This window comes from Spermophilus citellus (genome assembly GCF_964194105.1).
Source record: "Spermophilus citellus genome assembly, chromosome: 3".
NCBI classification, from domain to species: Eukaryota; Metazoa; Chordata; class Mammalia; order Rodentia; family Sciuridae; genus Spermophilus; species Spermophilus citellus.
In genome coordinates, this window is record NC_138184.1 from 142,527,005 (window position 1) to 142,546,018 (window position 19,014).

At 38.1% G+C, this 19,014-nt stretch overlaps 1 protein-coding gene across 4 annotated transcripts in view; it reads right to left on the bottom strand.

The window, feature by feature from the left end:
- Nucleotides 1-19,014, bottom strand: part of WIPF3 (WAS/WASL interacting protein family member 3) — a 91,633-nt gene that overhangs the window by 72,148 nt on the left and 471 nt on the right. The window contains exon 1 of one of the 4 annotated variants that reach the window (XM_081283922.1): nt 18,639-18,762. The exons of 2 other annotated variants lie outside the window; for them this stretch is intronic. The gene's annotated coding sequence lies outside the window, so the exon portion shown is untranslated. Of the gene's footprint in view, nt 1-18,620; nt 18,763-19,014 lie in introns of those variants that run through there. One more of the 4 variants, XM_081283921.1, reaches the window with a different exon arrangement.

Consider the following 19,014-nt stretch of genomic DNA (forward strand, 5'->3'; position numbering starts at 1 on the left):
GCCACAGACTGGTCCATGTGAATTCCAAAACGGAGACATGCAGCAGTCATGATCTAATGTGAACCTCATGTCACACCCACAAGGAGCTCACAAACTGGTTCCCTTTTATAAGACTTCCTGAAATGCAAATCTGTTCCAGTTCATTCACTGAATTCATTATCATATTTGAACAGCATTTGATGGAGAAATGGAGACATTGATGATATTTATCACTGACTCAGGCATTTAAATCAAGGTAAAAGGCCAAGAAAATCATTGTGTGTGCAGTTTCCAAGGGTGAAAGGAGAAAATATTGGTTTCCTGTCTCCCCACCCCTTAAATTAACTAAAAACAAAACTGGGTTTATTAAAAATACATAGTATTGGTCACATATTTATAAGTAAGCTTTGTCTTATGTAATAGTGATGTCTCTGAAAAATGGCAAGTCTAGTTTTGGAAAGTAGAGGCATACCTTGATAGAACGAGGTGGTTATTATTCAATCTATAATCAATATTACAAAATTATGAGTTACTTTACAAAATGAATGGCCACCTCTTTATTGTACCATGTTAGGTTTATAAAAACGGTGTTTTCGTTCTCTTCTGACTAGGCGGTACCCTTCAGGTAGGATTGTGAGTACCCCTGAAATGCCCTTCTGAGAACCACTGAGGAAATGCTATGGCACAGGGTACAGAAAAGACAGAACCTGCATGTAATCCCAATGGCTCAGGAGGCTGAGGCAGGAGGATTGCAAGTTCAAAGCCAGCCTCAGCAAAATTGAGGCACGAAGCAACTCAGTGAGACCCTGTCTCTAAATAAAATACACAATAGGGCTCTGGGGGAGGCTCAGTGGTAGAGTATCCCTGAGTTCAATCCCTGGTACCCAGAAAGAAAAAAAAAAAAAGAACAAAGGATAGAACCTTTCTCTTTTCAAGTGTTACACGTGAGACATTAGGTCAGATTGTGTGCTTTCTCATTATTCCTGATGCTCCTGCTTTGGGTCAAAGGAGGACCAAGGAGATTCTGGTACCAAAGGTCTCTTATCCAGTTTCAAGTTACACTAGGACCTCCATCTGCCACGGGGAGCCATCTTTGTCTCAGTCAATAGGCAGATTCCGTCCTGGGGCAGCCAGCACAGTTCATCCACAGCAAAGCCTGATAGCCTGACTGGCAGCTGTCACTTCAGACTCACACACAGATGGGAAGTATACTCCTCTTCAGGCTCTTGGCCTTGGAATAAAACTCTACATTGCTTCTCTACTCCATTTAGAGCCTCCTACACTTTACCTACAACCTTGACATTTTCATGTGTATTGTTATGATCTGGCTATGATCTGTCCCAAAGGTCCATGTGCTGGAAGCCTGGTCCCCAATGTAATGGTATTGAGACTTGGTGGGAACCTGGTGGGACCCTTCAGAGTGGGGCCTAGTGGAAGATGATTAAGTCCTTGGTGCACTGCCCTCTGAAGGCATTAATGCTCATCTCATGGAGGTAGGTTAGGTATAGTGGAACTGAATTAGTTATTGTGACAGCAAGGTCAGCTTGCTTCGTCCACTTACTTTCTCGTGTGATGTTATGTGCTGTGTTATGAAATAGCCTGAGGCCCTTGTCAGATACAGCTGCCCGATCGTCAACTTCCCTGCCTCCAGAACTCTTCTCTTTGGAACTTACCTAGCCTCGGGTACTTTGTTAGAGCAATAGAAAATGGACTAAGACACATACCTTTTCTCTATGAATTTGTCCATGCTATTTAGCTTACATGTCATGGCCTTCACCACCTAGAAAATTCTTAATCACCCTTTAAAACTCTGCTCTAGTTCCAGCTTCTCGGTATAGATTGTTTTGTTTTCTGTCTCCCTTCGGCAGAGATAAATGAACCTCCAGTATTCTTTGGACCCTTTTATTACGGTGCAAAGCAGATATAGTCTTTTCCTATATCTGCATGACTTCCTTCACTGGACCATGGGTTCCTCAAAGGCTCAAAGATAGGGACTATATCTTAAATATCTTGGCATTGACAAGGCCAAAGGTAATGCTCAAATGCCAAACTAATTGCCTTGATATTGAGATATTTATAAATCTAGACAATGATATGTTGATATATATGTGTGTGTATTATATATATGCACACAGACACATATATGCACACACACACATATTTTTTGCTCAAGAACACACACACGTATTTTTTTGATCAGAAAGACTAAATCATACAAATGTTAATTTTCTGTAAAAGGTGGAGCTATACTTGGCAGCAACTCATTATGAAAGTTCTACCTGTGAGTTTCACAATCCTAATGAAATAATCTTAATGATTATTAGAGACATTATGGCATACTACAATAAGAAGGCAAGAGGCACGCAAGAGATGTTCCTGGCCAACAATAGCCCTAATTATCAGTGTGGGAAATATATTTTGAATGTTGGTTCTCAAGGTTCACAGTGCCCACAAGAAAGATCTCACCTGGGATGTTGGAAAATAACATAATCAAAGAGAAGTTTTATGAGGGACAGGAGAACAGGCCCTAATTCTGACTTTCATGCCCAGCTATTTCTCCATCTTAAAAGGGCAAAAGGTTTTTCTTCTTTCCTAATTTGCAGAGGTGTGAGAAGCAAATGAGTACTGCTCTGAGATAAATAGTAAAAAAATTAAAAATAGCATACCATCTTCTCTAAAACCAAAGTTATTTCAAACATAATTTTCCTAAGAAATGGTGTGGCAGGTTTTTGGAAATGAAAGTGGTCTACCAAAAGGAAGCTTGCTTTATTTTGCCTCTTCAATGAAAGAAGCCCATTTTTCTAAATTCAAGAAGGTCTCTAAATAAAGAGTAAGTAAGACTGGGAATGTGGCTCAGTGGTTGAGTACCCCTGAGTTCAATTCCCAGTGCCCATCTCCAAAATAAATAAATTGATTAAATTAAATAAAGACCGAAAATGTCCCAGGAAGTGTGAATAACAATAATATAAACCTAAAGGAAGCATAAGAAAGGAAGGAATTACCTTCTATTTATGAATGTGAAAACAGATATTTAGGAATTAGAAAAAAATGTAAATGTTAGAGCTAGTAAGTCCAAAAGCTTATTCTCTGAATAACAGAAAACAATAAAATAAATAATCATCTAACTAAAAAATGAGAAGAAAGAAAAAGCGCAAACATACAGAATAAGATAAGAAAATGGGGAAATGATGATAGCTGCAAAAGATTGTAAGATTTTGTTTAAATCAGATAGACAACTCTCTAGTAAAATGTGAACTACTAAAGTGACCAAGACAAGACAGAAAATCTCAACAGAAGAAACAGCAAAAATGGTTCAAGATCCACCACCAAGAAGCTTGAGGGCCACCCAGGAGCTGGATTCCACCCAGCGTATACTTAGCAGTTAGCAGTCAGACCCAAGCCTGGAAAAGACAGAACCAAGACAAAACAGAAAAAGAAAAAGAAAAAAAGAAAGGCTCTACTGACCAATCTCATTTATGAATATAAAGGACCAAAATATTAAGCATTAGTAACCGAATTGTGCAACACACTGAATAACACACATCACCCAACTACAGTTCAAAGGCAAGGGCATTTCCATGCCAGAAAAGCTACTGATATGATTCACCATACTGGGGATATTAAAAGAAAATTGTAAGATCTTCATAGCTGCCCCAAAATATGTAAAACATTTTAAAATACATCATGGTAAATAGGGAAAGAGGAATAAATTTCAATTAAAGTCAGGAACTAGACAAGAATGTATACCGTTGCTACTATCATATATTATCATCCTAGATGTAGTGGTCAATTCTATTAGAAAAAAAAAAAGAAAATCATACTAATTGGAAAGAAGGAGGCTCAATTATAATTTTTCCCAAAATGATATGGCAATGTACATGAAAAACCTGAGAGAATCAATAGAAAAATTATTTCAAGTCATAAAAGAATTTAAAAAGTGGCTCTTCAGAAGCAAAATCCAAAAATTATCTGAGAAACAAAGAGGACATGGAAAAAAACATATTTAACATATTTTACCCTTGATAAGAAAGACTAAATCATACAAATGTTAATTTTCTCTATATTTATCTATAAATTTAAGGTGATCATAATAATAATACCAACTTGCTTTCTTTTTAGAACTAGTCTAGTGGATTCCAAAGTTCACATGGAAAACTAAAATCACTGGATATCAAACAAATTTGGTACTGGCATATTAAGAATCGGTGAGGTAATGAAACCTAAAGCCCCAAAATAGATCTAAGTATTGTAGGAAAAATGTTGGCTATGTTAAAAAAAAATTAAAAGACACTGCATGTGGGAGGAAGTTATTCAATAAAAATTATTGAGAAAATTGGGTAGCAATCTGGAAAAAATAAAGTTAGATATCAATGTAAAGATCTTATGCCTTATAGCAAAATAAATTCCAAAGCATCAAAAATTTAATATCTAGAAAAGGAAATTAATTACACTAAAACAAAATATGAGTGAATTTTAAAATTCTTGATGTCAAAATGACTTTTATAAAAGCTATAAAGATTTCTGCAAACTAATAAATATGTATACAAAACAACAAACAAACTCACACTACAAACTGGAGGAAAATTATATCATAACAAGTTATACTACATGTGGGAGGGCAATTAAAGTAGATTTTAAAAAATGATAGTAAAATGGATGTTTTATTTCCTATATAAGGTGGTCCTGTAAACCCTATAATAAAGATCAATAATTCAATAAAAATGCACAAGGGGCCTAAATGGTTCATAGCTAAGGAATACAAGTGGCATTAACACACATTGAAGATGTTCTGCCTTATTCATAATGAGAAAATAAATGCTAGTCAAACCACAATAAAATACCCTTTTTACCAATCAGGTTGGCAAAGTTCAAAAGTCTGATAAATATGTGTTGGAGAGAGTGCAGGGAATCAGTCACTCTCATAATTGTTAATGGAAATATAAATTAGTAAGGGACTATAAAGAGTAATGGACAAATGTATCAAAATTTTAACATGCACTTTTAAATTTTAGGAATTTCTGATATACTTAGACCTGTGAGAAATAGTTCATGCAGTGATGTTCATTTCAGCAATTTAAAAATACTGTAAGAGGATAAATAATCTATATTCCTATCAACTGGGAACTGAAATATTAAATTATAATTCATACCCTATAATGGCATACTAGATAGTGTTCAGAAGAATGAAGTAACCCTATGTCTACCAACATGAAATGATCTCCAAGTTATATTAAGTGAAAAAAATCAGGCAGAAAATAGACTGGGTGTGCCTTTATTTGTGTGTCTGTATGTGCGTGTGTTTATGTATACATATACATATTTATAAATGTAGAAATTATCTGGAAGAACCCTTGACAACTAGGTGGCCTGAGAATGGGGTGTGAGAAAGACTTCACAGTGTACAGTCTTTTTACACTTTTTGAAGTATGTATCATGTGCACTATTATATATTCCAAAAGCTAATTAAGAACCTAAAAGTTCAGGTTTGCTAAATCAGAGAACCACTTCCTTGCAAGAATTGTAAACAATTTTTCAAAACGCTCTGTGCTATTTGAATTAGGAGACCTCTGCATGCCTAAAGAGTAAACACAATGAATAAAGAAAAACAGGAAATTTGTCTTGAGGATTTGGTCCACCTGAGCAGCTGCCAGAGCTGTCAAGAGCAGTAGCAAGAGCTGAGGATGAGCTTCAAGATGCTGTCCCTGCACAGACTTCTGCACCAGCTGAAACTACCACCACCGCCACCTGCAAGTGTCAAAGGTGGCTGACCAAGCACATTAGAAAACAGGCAAGAGCGGAATAAAATAATTCTTCACAAACCAACCCTAAGGTTTAATTCTTCTGTTAACACATGGGTAAGACACAGTAAGAATGGCTTTACAACATGCTTCTTTACTGGGCATGAATCATTTGTGAATCGGTTCCAGCTGTAACTGATCCTTGCCATTCATTAAATGCAAGAACCGGTGCTGGTCAAGAGGTGCACAGGTCTGAAATAACAACTGGTGGCTTTGTTTCCCCAGCCACAAGAATACTGCAGGTCCTACAGACAGGTATTCTGGCTTGTCATTCTTTAGCATATGTAATTTATGTAAATAATGTCAAACATCACCATTTAAAACTCATTGCTCATCCATGAATGCCAGGAAGGCACAATATTGGGCCTGAACCGAGGATACTTAGCCTAGAAGTCTGCAGGTGAAGTTCTGAAACCTGAGGACACATACATTCCAGCAAAACCCAGAACAACAACAATGCATGCAAAAGCTGTTAAAATGTGAGGAAGGTGAATTTTAAACTCAGGAAAATGTTTGCTTGTTTGTCCTATTTTTGGTCTTACTTATTTCTTTTGCATGTATGTGTGTGTTTTGTACTTTTCCTCTCTTTTTTATCTTACCTATTTCTGAACCTATTTTATGTTTTCTCTGACTTGCTATAAAGCAGCATAATTGAAACAAAAATATTTCATTCAATTTTTGGAAGAATGTTAGAATAGATAACAGTGCCAGTGAACACAGTGAAGACTCCACATTTTTGTGTTTTTAAGAGGAAGCAGGAAGTACACCTTTGGTTCTTGTCCTGACTCTTCCCACACGAGGGAGGAAATGTCCCCTCGTCTGATACAGCAGTTGTAATTTGCTGAGAGCTATAGCCAAGTAGGAATGACACATGGAAAGGTGACCCTGCTCAGGGATTAGGGTGGCTCCAGGTTTAGGGTGGATCCTCCTGGGAATAGGGCATATCCTGCTGCCTCAGGCGCCACTCCATGAGTTCCCGTGGAGTTCTCGAGGGATTCAGAGAGTATTTGGTACGCAGAGCCCGGTGGAGGGTGTATTTTCCCCAGAACGTACGTGTAGAGTGCTGGTGAGAGTTCGGGAATAAAGAGTTGCTGTTGGAATCTACAAGTTTTTGTGGTGGCTCGGTTATTTTGTGCCCAGCCAGACTGCGGCATTTGGTGGCCGGAACGCGGAATGTCTGAAGCTTGGAGGTAAGTGAAATTGCTTGCCCCTGAAGGAGAGCGAAAGAATGGGTGACCAATTCAAAAAACAATGTGTTCTTGCTTTGATTTATTTTGTTTTTATTTCAAGTTGCCTGTTCCTAGAACTTTCTCAGGCAAACTGGGGAAAATGGTTGACTCAAGGTTTGAAGTTGTTTGCTCCCGAGGAAGAGAAATTGTTAGAGGAAGGAGGCACCCCAGTAAGACCAAGAACAGTTAGGGCATATGTTGATACAATACAAAAATGTAGCCCATGGCTTTATAAAGACGAGTTATTAAGTATATCAATGGGACCATCATGGTATCCTGTAAAAAGATTTTTCTTCAACAAGAAAGAGATGGCTAGTTCTGTTTACTACACTTGTCTAAGATCTTGGTTTCTACAAAGTTCTGATTAATTTACAAAGCTAAAGTGTTGAAACATCAACCACTCTTTACTTATTAAGTTCCATAAGGTAATATATTTAAACATTATGTGTGTTTTCATAAATTGGTAAGTGGAAAAAAGTTTAATATTGCTTTGTGTCTGTGTCTTTGCTAAAACAAGGTTACTAAGAGTTAAGATTCTATCATGTGTAATTTATATACAAAGAGTATAAGAAGTTTCAGTTGGGTTTCAATTATAGTATTATAGTACCATAAAAAACATGAAAGTATTTCATCTTATTAAAGTGGAGTAATTTGTCTAAATCAGAAATTTTATAAGAGTTGTTTCAGAATGTGAATTTTTAAAAAGAGTTAATGGCTACAAAAGAGATATGAAAAGATTGAAGATGTGGAAATATGTTTCTAGATGAGATAATCTCTGTGTGGTAAAGTAAAAAGTTGTAAAATGCCATTTAAAAAGATTTTGAGGAAACTAGACTTACTTTAAAAGCTTGAGAAAGGAAGAAAGAAAAAAAAGGTATTTGTACATGGCAGATTGAGACAAAGCTTCTTAATGGAGTAAAAAAAAAAGCCTTTAGTTGAAGGGCAGCCATGTAAATTAACATTAAAGCGATTTAAACAGAATCTAAGCCTCGTTTAAAAGAGTGAAGCTGTAGGTGGTGAAAAAGTACATTTAAAAGTACAGTATACATGATAATTGGAAGGCTTTAAAAGGTTAAATTGAAGGTGGTCAAGATACCTTCATGGCGGAAAAAAGATTGTGTCATCCGAAGCCTAGTTAATCTTAAAAGCATTACTTAAAAAAAAAACATGAAAATGAGAAGATAATATGATAAAAGATATTTAGATAAAGAAGATTAAAAATTTGAAGTGAAAAACTTTAAATACAGAAGTATAGAAAGTTAAAAAGAAAAAAATAAAGAAGATGTAGAAAGATAGAAAAGATGTAGGAAGAAAAGAATTTTAAACCCACAAAATAGGAAAAAAAAAAGCTAAGAGGGAAAAAAAAGCAACTAAGGGTGAATGTACAAACCTTAGAAGAAAACTAGAAGATAGAAACAAGATAAAAAATGGTTAAAAATGTCAAATAAAGGTATTTCAGATAAAAAATACAAAAAGCTAAGACAACTACTAGATACAGACATTCAAAATAGAAAAAGGTAGAAGAGAGAAGTTTAAAGTCAAATATTAGATAAAATAGAAGAACAAGGAGATTATTAGTAATTTTTTCAAAAAGCCCATCAACTTTAATTTCTGGTGGTGCAGAAATTAGAAGTCTCAGATGAGGGTGTTAAAATTTATAGACAAGAGCCAATTTAGAAAACATTAAACTAGAAGGAAATTGGTTTAAAACCACATCAAAAAATTAAAAGGACTAAATTAATTCTAAAAACTAAGGCAAAATGCTTTTGGAAGACTTAAATTTAAAAGAATCTTTAAATTTCCAAAGGATGCATATAGGATATTTTGGAACATCATCCCTGAAGAAAAATCAGTTAATGTTTTACTTAACAGGAATCCCATACAATCCACAGGGATAAGGCATAGTTGAAAGAGCTCATCAAACTATTAAAATGTACTTATTAAAACAAAAAGAGGGAATTGGAAAGGGGTATATATCCCCCAAAGATAAACTTAAAATAACGCTTTTTACTCTAAACTTTTTAAATTTGGATTCATCAGGGCTTAGTGCTGTGGAAAGACATATGTATCCAAAAAATGTACATAAGCCTAAGGTACTTTGGAAAGATATTCTAACAGGACAATGGAAAGGTCCTGACCCAGTGATTGTCTGGAGTCGGGGTTCTGTTTGTGTGTTTCCACAGGAAGAACAGCAGCCGATTTGGATTCCAGAGAGACTAACCAAAGCAATTTCTACAGACCAAAAAGAAAATGATTTGACTCAAATCCATAACAGCTGATATCCAGAGCTCCAGCTTGGCTATTTTTACATCTGCGACAGTGATTAACCAGGATGCTTTTTTCAATATCTATTTTATTATTGCCTTTTCCTACATCATAAAGTTCTATTTTATTTTTTGAGCTCATACAGACCTAGGTTAATGTTTTTCTGATCAGTTTTATTTTTTGAATGTGGAGTTTTTAAACATTGCAATGGAGATTTCACCTGTGTATAGCTACAAGGCTACAAGGCCTTTACTATTGTACGTTTGTGTGCACACTTGTGTTTTGTGTTGTATGTCTGTGTGTGCGTATGTCCATATATCATATATGAGGAGCGCTCATGAAAAAATGGATCCAAATTATTATTTTTTATTCACGTGATTTAAATGGTTTAATTTAAATTATGTAAACAGCTGTTAAGGATTGTTTTTAAAGGTGGTTAACAGATCTGTTTGCTTACTTTCATCTTTCCTTTTCATTATATTTAATAATTCTGTTCAGGATAATGTAAATTGTTCAGAAAATTGTTTTCTTAGTACCTGTTGGAATGTTACATAATTTCTTTTTAGCATCATTGCCAGAATTCCTATCTTCATCCCAGTGCTGGTGAAGACAAAGATAAAACCAAACTACAGCTTCTATGATAGCTATCACAGTAAACTGTATAAACTGATGCATCAATGAATAATAACTCAACAAGTAATGCTCAATCAAGCAGTCGATTTACTTTGGGAGGAAATGGACATATTGATAGATTCCTCTGCTTTGAACTGCTTGCAGAACTTGCCTGGAATATGTATCACTTGTATGCATTGTGAACTATCGTTTGGTGCAGCGAATTGTGGTAGTGCTGGCATATCTTTGCTGATGGTGTCACCGGTGATACAATTTTTCCAAAGGAGCCGTCAGTTGGCTTGGTGTCGTGGCATTTCTGTATCCTTCTCCCTTCTGCTAGTGATGGTCTAAAATTTGGGGGCCAACAGTGGTGAGACAAAGAACCTCACCTCCCCACTGGCACCAAGGCCAAATTTGAGGGCCAACAGAGGTGAGGCAAAGAACCTCACCCCCCCACTGGTGCATAGGCCTATCCACAAGTATGGCTGTATGCTGGACCGGTAGTCAGTGACGGGTATGATCCAACTGCAGTGGTACCAACCCAAGACAGGAGGCTGATGCCTAGAGGTCAGCTCATCTGATGACGGGTAAGGACCATATGTTGAATTGGACAACCTAACAGGCACGGTCCCTAAGCCACATGCTTGTTGTTTAATTAATCAGAAGGGGGGAGATGCTGAGAGCCATAGCCAAGTAGGAATGACGCATGGAAAGGTGACCCTGCTCGGGGATTAGGGTGGCTCCAGGTTTAGGGTGGATCCTGCTGGATTAGGGTGGCTCCAGGTTTAGTGTGGATTCTGCTGGGAATAGGGCATATCCTGCTGCCTCAGGCACCTGCTCCTTGAGTTCCTGTGGAGTTCTCGCGGGATTCAGAGGGTATTTGGTATACAGAGCCCGGTGGAGGGTGTAATGCATGTAGAGTTCTGGTGAGAGTTCAGGAATAAAGAGTTGCTGTTGGAATCTACAAGTTTTTGTGGTGGCTCGGTTATTTTGTGCCCAGCCAGACTGCGGCAGTAATTTATGTCAAACATATAGGAAAGGGGGCAGTTTCATTTTTCTCTCTGACTTTATTCCCTGGGCAGACCTGGTTGATATCTTAATACTGATTGACATTGGGACTGGGAGGATAGCTCAGTGGTAGAGCACTTGCCTAGCGTGAGCGAAGCCTTGGGTTTAATCTCCAGCACTGCAAAACAACAACAAAAAACCTGATGGACAGTTCAACAAAAATGATAGCTCACATGTTCTAGACTATGTTCCCTGCATCCATTAATCATTATTCACATAATTACCTTCATCCCCCTAAACACTTTGGTTGACAGATACTGTCATTCCCATTTCACAGATGAGGAAATGAAGACTCAAAGATGTAATCACCCTGCTCAGATAACCAGGATGTGACAAAAACAGATGGAACCAAGTGAGTCTGATCCCAGCTGCTCTTTCCATTATTCCCCCAGCTTTTGCTGAGCACATCCGCCTCTGGGTAGTTTGTGCAGAGCAGTAAATATTTATTATTTTTATTGACATTTAATAATTGTACATATTTATGGGGGATAGTGTGGTAATTTGATACATGTATACAACTTATATTTACTGATCTCTGTATGTTAGGCACCATGCTGGTTACCAAGTGAAACTACAGAATTGATTAGCAGATGATCAATAAATATTAATAGATAAATAAATTGATAAATGTTTCTTGTCCACAAGTGACACCTTATAACAGCTAACACTTATTGAGAATTACTGTGTGCTGGGCACTTTTCAAAAAAAAAAAAGAGGAGGAGGAGGAGGAGGAGGGCTCAGTAATAGAGCACTTGCCTAGCATGTATGAGGCCCTGGGTTCAATCCTCAGCACCACAGAAAAAATAAATAAATAAAATAAAGGTATTGTATCAATCTACAACTGAAAAAAATATTTTAAAAAGAGGAGGAAAATAGAGGTGACAATAAGGCAAATAGCACATAAAACCAAAATAAATCCCAATGTATCAGTAGTTACAATAACAGCAAACATATTTTTAGATTCCTTTACTAAAATATGAACTATTTAAATTGTTCTTCTTAAATCAGTTATATTTTCTTTACAAGAAACACAGCTAAAACAAAATTATGTGTACAAGTTGAAAATAATAACCCAAACACTTAAATACTGGTGCAGAATCCTCATACACTGCTGGTAAATGGTGCATCCAATTTGGAAAAGATTGACAGTTAGTTCTTCAACATAAAACAGAGTCACCATGAGACTCAAGCAATTCTGTTCCTAAGTATCTATTGAAGAGAGTCAAACATGTCCTCACAAAAACCTGTACTTGAACACTCACAGTAGCATTATCCAAAATAAACCAAATGTGTACACAATGCAGATGTCCATCAACTTACAAATGGAAAAAAAATGCAGTGTGTCAAACAATGGCATATTTTCCAGCAAGGAAAGAAATGAACAACTGATACCTGCTACAGTATGGCTCGAACTTAAAATCTTTATGCTAAGGGGGAAAAGTCAACCACAAAAGGCCACATCTGTGTGATTCTATTTATAGGAAATGTCCAGAATAGGTTAGCCCATAGAAATAAAAAGTAGGCTCTTTGGGGTGGTGGAAATGACTTGAAATTATGGTGATGGCTGCACAACTGTGAATATTCTATAAACCATGGAGATTAATACGCTTTGAAAAGGTGAACTCTGTGACAACTGAATTGTACCTTAATAAAGTCGTTATTTATAACAACAAACAAATGGGCACAGCATTATAAATATCAGGCAAAAGAGAATCCAAGGCAAAAATCATCAATAGAAATATAAAGCACTTTGGAAACATGAATGAAAAGGTAAGTAATAGTTTCCACAGGTCACAGACAGGTAAAAAGCACAAGAAAGGACCCTCTGGGCCAGGCCCCCGGTGGCTGCAGGGGTTGCAGAAGTGCTATGCTGGGTGTCCACGAAGGGCCTATGGTGTGGGGAGCACAGCCAGGCTATCATGGAGTTGGGGTCTGGGCTTTATTTTGTAGGATTTTAGATTAATGGACAATGTATACATGTATAGACATATTGCAGGAACTCTCACTAATCTGCACAATCACATATTGTTAATAATATATATATATATTTAAAGAAAGACATTGTTAGACATTGATGGTTTCAAAACAGCATTCTGGGAGCTACCATGGGAAAAGAATTGTAGGGAGAAGAAATAGCAGACAGACCCTTTTGGGGATCCACACAAGCAAAGCCAAGTGTTAATTTGAATTAGAGTAACAGCAATGGGCCAGAATCAAGGAGGAAATCAGACTGGACATCTGGGATAAGGGAGAAGGAAGAACCCAGGAAAAGTCCAGGGTTCCTTGCAAGAGTTGAGTATTAACCAAGGAAGAGCAGGAGAAAATGGGAGTGGTGGTGAACAGGCAGGGAGAAGTGAGTTTAATTAGAAACACACTGAATTTGAGGTACTTTGGCAAATGGACATGTATATCTGAAATTCAGAAAAGAAGCAGGACCCATAATAGCAATTTAGGAATATTCACATTGGCAGTGGGGTTTATTTCCTTCTCTAGTGCTAATTCCATGAAGATCTATAAAAGTATAACATTTAAAATTACTGAGTCACCTTCTTTGATTTCTAATTAAGTCAAGAACATGGCTAATAATGGCAGTCAGGTGGCTGATACTGCTAGTTGCCTACTCAATAACCATTTCCTCTTCCTCCTCAGAACAGAGCCCCTAATTTAGGAGTGTTGCAATTTACCCAGCTAAAAATATTTGATTTCTCAGACTGTCTTACATTTAGAGCAACCCTGTGACAATGTTTTGGCCGATGAAATATAAGTGGAAGTCTGGGGTGGGAGACATCATTTTCTGAATAAAAGTAAAACCACCCTCTAGAATGGTCTTCACTCTTTAGCTATGTGCATTTTCTCTTTCTTCTTGCCTAGACTGTAGAAATAAGCCCGGAGATACAGAAGTCATCTTGGGACCATGAGGCAACAAGATTTGGAGTGAAGTCCTACAGGTTATAGGATGGAGAAATAGGAAGATGGAAAGAGGCTAATCTCTGATAACATCATGTGAGCTCCTGCACCAAGCCCAGACTTCCTTTATTGAGAGTCTAGTACCACATGACAAATAAACTTTGTATCTGTTGAAGATAAATTCAGATACATGCTCTGTTTTTGTTTTCTTTGGCAGTTCAATGCAATCATTAAGGTATATAAATCATATTGGGACACACATACACACATATAGAGATAGGTATCTAAATATCTTTATGTATATTTACATATAGATATCCTATCTATCTCTGTGTGTGTGTGTATGTATGTGTGTATATATATATGGCAAGAGAGAAGCAGGCAACATGATCATTATTATTTCAGTTATTAAAAAATGTTTAAAAATACAGTATCATTTCTTTTTAATAGCATTGTATTTTTTTCCTTCCCAAATAGGGTGATAAGAATTTGCATCTAAAGGGAAACAATGAATTACCAGTATCAAGAAAATTCATGAATACAAAATCATCTATCTATGAATATACACAACAATGACACCCTCGGACTTTTTCAGTACAGTATAAGCTGATCTGGCTCATTTAAATGGCTTTCAGACCAACATTCTTGAAGATTGGGATTGTCCACCTGACTCAAAAGAATTATCCTTGGAAGGAAGAGTCTTTCTACTCTTTCAGGCACCTAGTAAGCATAGTTAAGGAAATAGCAAAACCCTGTATCATGGTGTTCTGGCCTCTTACAGAAAAGTAAGGGGACAGTGCAATGGGATTATGTCAATAAAGTTCTAGGAAACACTTGTCTTATACCATAAAACTTTTATTCTCATTAGGCAGGGATGATGTGGAAGACTTGGATCTCTATGGCAATAGTAAATTCAGGACAAAGTTATCCCAGGTTTCAGGACCAGAAAAAGCTGTGTAAACGATCTGCTTTTATCTCATGGTTGCTGTGGATCAGATAACTATTTGTGTTTCCCTTTTTGTTTTGGCTGCTGGGAAGCTCTGGCAAAATATTAATCCCATCTCTGAAAACTATTTTCACCTCATATATTCTTGTTCTCTAAATTATCTGTGATTCGGTCTCACTTTCCACTCATGCATTCTCGTTAACCCAGTTCATTATCTATTAATTTTAGGTTGTTTAATGCCTAATTTTATAAACTCTTCAAATGCTTTATGGAACAAAGACTATTTAGGCAAATAACTTTTTGAAGTAATCATAGAAGATTGTCATCACAGCAAAAATACTGCTAATTTACTGAACATTGCTATGAATGAGGTACTGTCCTAAGATTTCAGCTTATCTTATTTACCTTAAATATAAGTAATTTTATAGATGAGAAAACTGAAGCACACAGAGGTTAAATAATTTATCTAAGATCACACAGCAAATAAGTGATAAATGCAAGACTCAAACTCAGATAATCTGAATTACATAACTTATACAAAAGAAAAATAATGCTTAATTTCTTAAAGAAGTAGAGGCCTTCTGATTTTGAAGGCCGAGGTCAGCATTGTTCAGCCCTGAAAGAGAAACCTATTATCCATCTGGTCCATACAATCATGCCAGATGATCCATATCAACAGAGAGGATGAGACAGTGAAAGTTGAAACAACAGACAACCCAAAAAATAACGGGCTTTTGATCTTGGAACACTGTTTCATTCATTCATTCAACAGCTTATAGGGAATATTTGTCATCTGCCAGGAGTGGTGCAGGTGCTGGGAAAAGTAGTCATAGCATCTTCCCTCCAGGAACTCAAGGGCTATAAGGGAGAGTCAGGTAGGTTAAGGGCATCATGGGATTAGGATGCGATGGCTGACAGGAGACAGGATCAATCTGAAAGCAGTTTAGCCCTCATCTCTTGGTTCCCTTTAAAACAGAAATAAGAATTAGCTCCCTTGTGATGATTTTGTACGTAAGAAGCTCTTAGCCTAGCCCCAGCACCATTTAGCCATTAGCTCTTAAGGATTAGTGGATGGCAGCCAGGGTCCTTGCTTTGATATATGCATGCACTCACATGGAGTTTCTGTCCCCAGGAACTCAAAATTCTGGAGCTAGCAGCTGCCTTCTCTCAGCTAACCCTGGAGCTGACTCTAACTTACAGTCCACAAGCAGGCCTCTCCTTTGGATCCACCATCCTAGAGTCACAGTCTTATTGGAATACCTCGCCCCCACACACGATGAATACTCCTTCAGGATGCCCTGGAACATCTTCCCCCACACTGCCTGGATCACATAATGCCTGCTCAGTATTTTTGCCCCATTTGCTCTATTTCACCTTATCTGTTTGGCACTTGAATGCTACAGTTCATTGCACACTGCCTGGCTGCATAACAGAGGGGGATTCACCCTTGAACACTCTGAGAGCCTCCTCAAATTGCAAAATGGGAGTTCCCAGTGCTTTAGTGGCTGAAGCCATTGAGAACGCTTATGAGCTTCATCTGCTCAGCATCCGGCAGAAGAACAACTCTCTCTCTCTGGTTTTGTGCAGTAGCAAAATTAGAAGTCATTAATCATTTTCTCACCAACCTGAACTCTTATTTAATAGTTCCTGCTTCAAGTTTGTTTTGTCAGGCCATCAGCAAAGTCAGTCAAATATTACAATTCCTTTCTAAATATTCTAGCAGCCAGATGGTAGGAACACTACAGTGACAAGGCAAAACTCTCCTAAAGATAACTTTGTGATGCACGAGCACACTTGATGGCACTTGGCTGAGGGGACTCACCCAGAGATACCTCTATCGTTGCCCCACTTAACCCAGGAAACCTCTTCATTCCAGCATTAAGCCAAGCATTGAACTCTGCAATTTGAAACTGGCTGGTAAAACTAATATGTTTCTACTTCTCTAAATTCCAAATTTTAGGCAGAAGAACAAAATTATTAGAATACACAGCAGGACAGATTTTTCAGGATTTCTCCCTCGATGTAATGTTGTGTACCCTAAAGTTTCAAATACTTCTGCCCTCCAGTTAATGTATCTTTAGAACATGCTTGTTAGAAAACAAGTATCCTTCCTTCTGCTCAGTTATTTTTGTCATGTTTAAAATTTTAGCATTAATAAACATTTTTCATAAATTTCTAAAATGCAGGAAAAGTTGACTATTCCTCCCTAGTAAAAATTCCATGTTTTCTTCTATAGTTAAGCCCTTTTTTGGTTTCTCAGATCTTTTCTAAGTTTCCAGTTTTTTGTTGTGTGTGTGTGTGTGTGTGTGTGTGTGTGTGTTGGAGTGAGTGTAAAATCACAACCTGTACTATATGATTTCTGAACAATAAATCTCCAAAAAAGAGCGTTGCCAGGCTGGACCAGCTGGCTTTCTCCTGTTCCTAAAACTGTATGTTCTTAGACACGCACACTTCCTCCATCCCTTCTGCTGCTGGCTAACTCCATGTAACACAATGCCACACTCACAACTGCACGAAAACAGACTCCTGGAAGGAACTCAAAGAGGGGGCATGGCAGCTCTACGGCCCTTAGACACTGGCCTACAAGTCACTGTCACCATTACCACTCTGTCCTGACTGGGGTGGCCCCAAATTGCCTCTTTATGGCTCATGCCTAGAATTTTAAGTCCACGTACCCAGATTCTTATCCTCAGCTTCCCTGAACAAGTCATTTAACCACTGTCACTTTTTATTTTCTCTTCAGTACAAAAGCACAAGAATGACAACTCCCTTTAAAGAACTGCTGTGAATCATATGAGGTAACACACATGCAGGCATTGGTGAAACACTCTAGAGTGTATGTGCCATTTCCCATTATTTCTTAACTTTTTTATGCTTCCTTGTTATCTCCCCCTTGTTTTTTTCTGAGTTGATTTTGTAGTTTTTAAATGTATCTCTAAAATACATTAATTGGAAAACTGAATAGATCTTTATGCTACCATAGTGAGTGGATTTTAGCATTAAATCTTTATTTACTTTTTTATTGAAGTAAACTTACATAAGTCAAATGCACAAGTCTCAAGGACATAATTCATGACTTCATAAATTTTTAGATGCTCTAATGTGTGACCACTACTTAAGTCAAGGTAGGGAGCATTTCCAGCATCCTAGAAGCCTCCCTTAGCCCTGTCCAGGTCAGTAACAAAGTCCAAAGGCAGTTCCTCTTCTGACCTCTACTTGCTATGAGTTAGCTTTGTCTGGAGTTTAACACCACTTCTCCCCTCCTCAGTCCAGGGCTGGGAATTAAACCTAGGGCTCAACCATGCCAGGAAAGGGCTCTACCCCTGAACCACATCCCCAGAGGCATTTCCCACCCCAAAATGTTTTTTGAGAAGCTTAGAGTCTCTCTGATAATTATTAAATGCTGACTGAAAGATACACACTTCTAATCTTGTCTCTAGAGTGACAAAAATTCTGACAAGGACAAGTCTGAGAAGCACAAACTTTCTAAATCACACAGGTCGTGCCAAACAAAGGCCCTCATTTACAGCCAAGGACCTGAGGCTCAGAGAAGGGAACGTCAGCTCAACTTCCTGCTACAGAGTAACTTTCCTTCCAAAAGTCGCAGATCACAAAGCGAACTGAAGGTCAGGGATGCTGCTGATCTGACCCAGAGCTCTGGGAACAGCTTTCCTGGCTTCTCCCTGCAGAACTACTTTCCAGGGAGCAGAGCACATTCGCTCCCCATACTGCCCCTGTGCCTGGCACACCATCCTTTCAGGACCAGGTTCCTGAGTGCCAGTGTCTACCAGCCCACCGGGTCTGGAGTACACTTACTACTGGCTCTAGACTTACTACTGGAGATGAGCTTCGGAGAGGAATCCGGACACCTGGGCATTAGTCTCCGCTGTCACCACGAGCTGTGTGACCTTGGACAAGTCACTTCAAGTCTCTGGAGTTGGTTTTCTTACTGGAGGCTACTTCTGTATTCTCAAAGCCACCTATGGCTTTGCAATTTACTAGCTCTTTTTAGTTCCACTCAGCCTTTCCCGCGACACTCCCCACCCCAGCGAGACCCGTCTTTTGTTTTGGGGGTGAAGGGGAGAAGGAGAGCTTCGCGAAGGACCAGGCTGAGGAGGCCTTGGTACCAGCAGCTGTTCACTGGGGACTCGGGTCCCGGGAGGTCACCGGGCAACCCCACCGTGACCTTGTTCCCTCCCTGGCCCTTTTC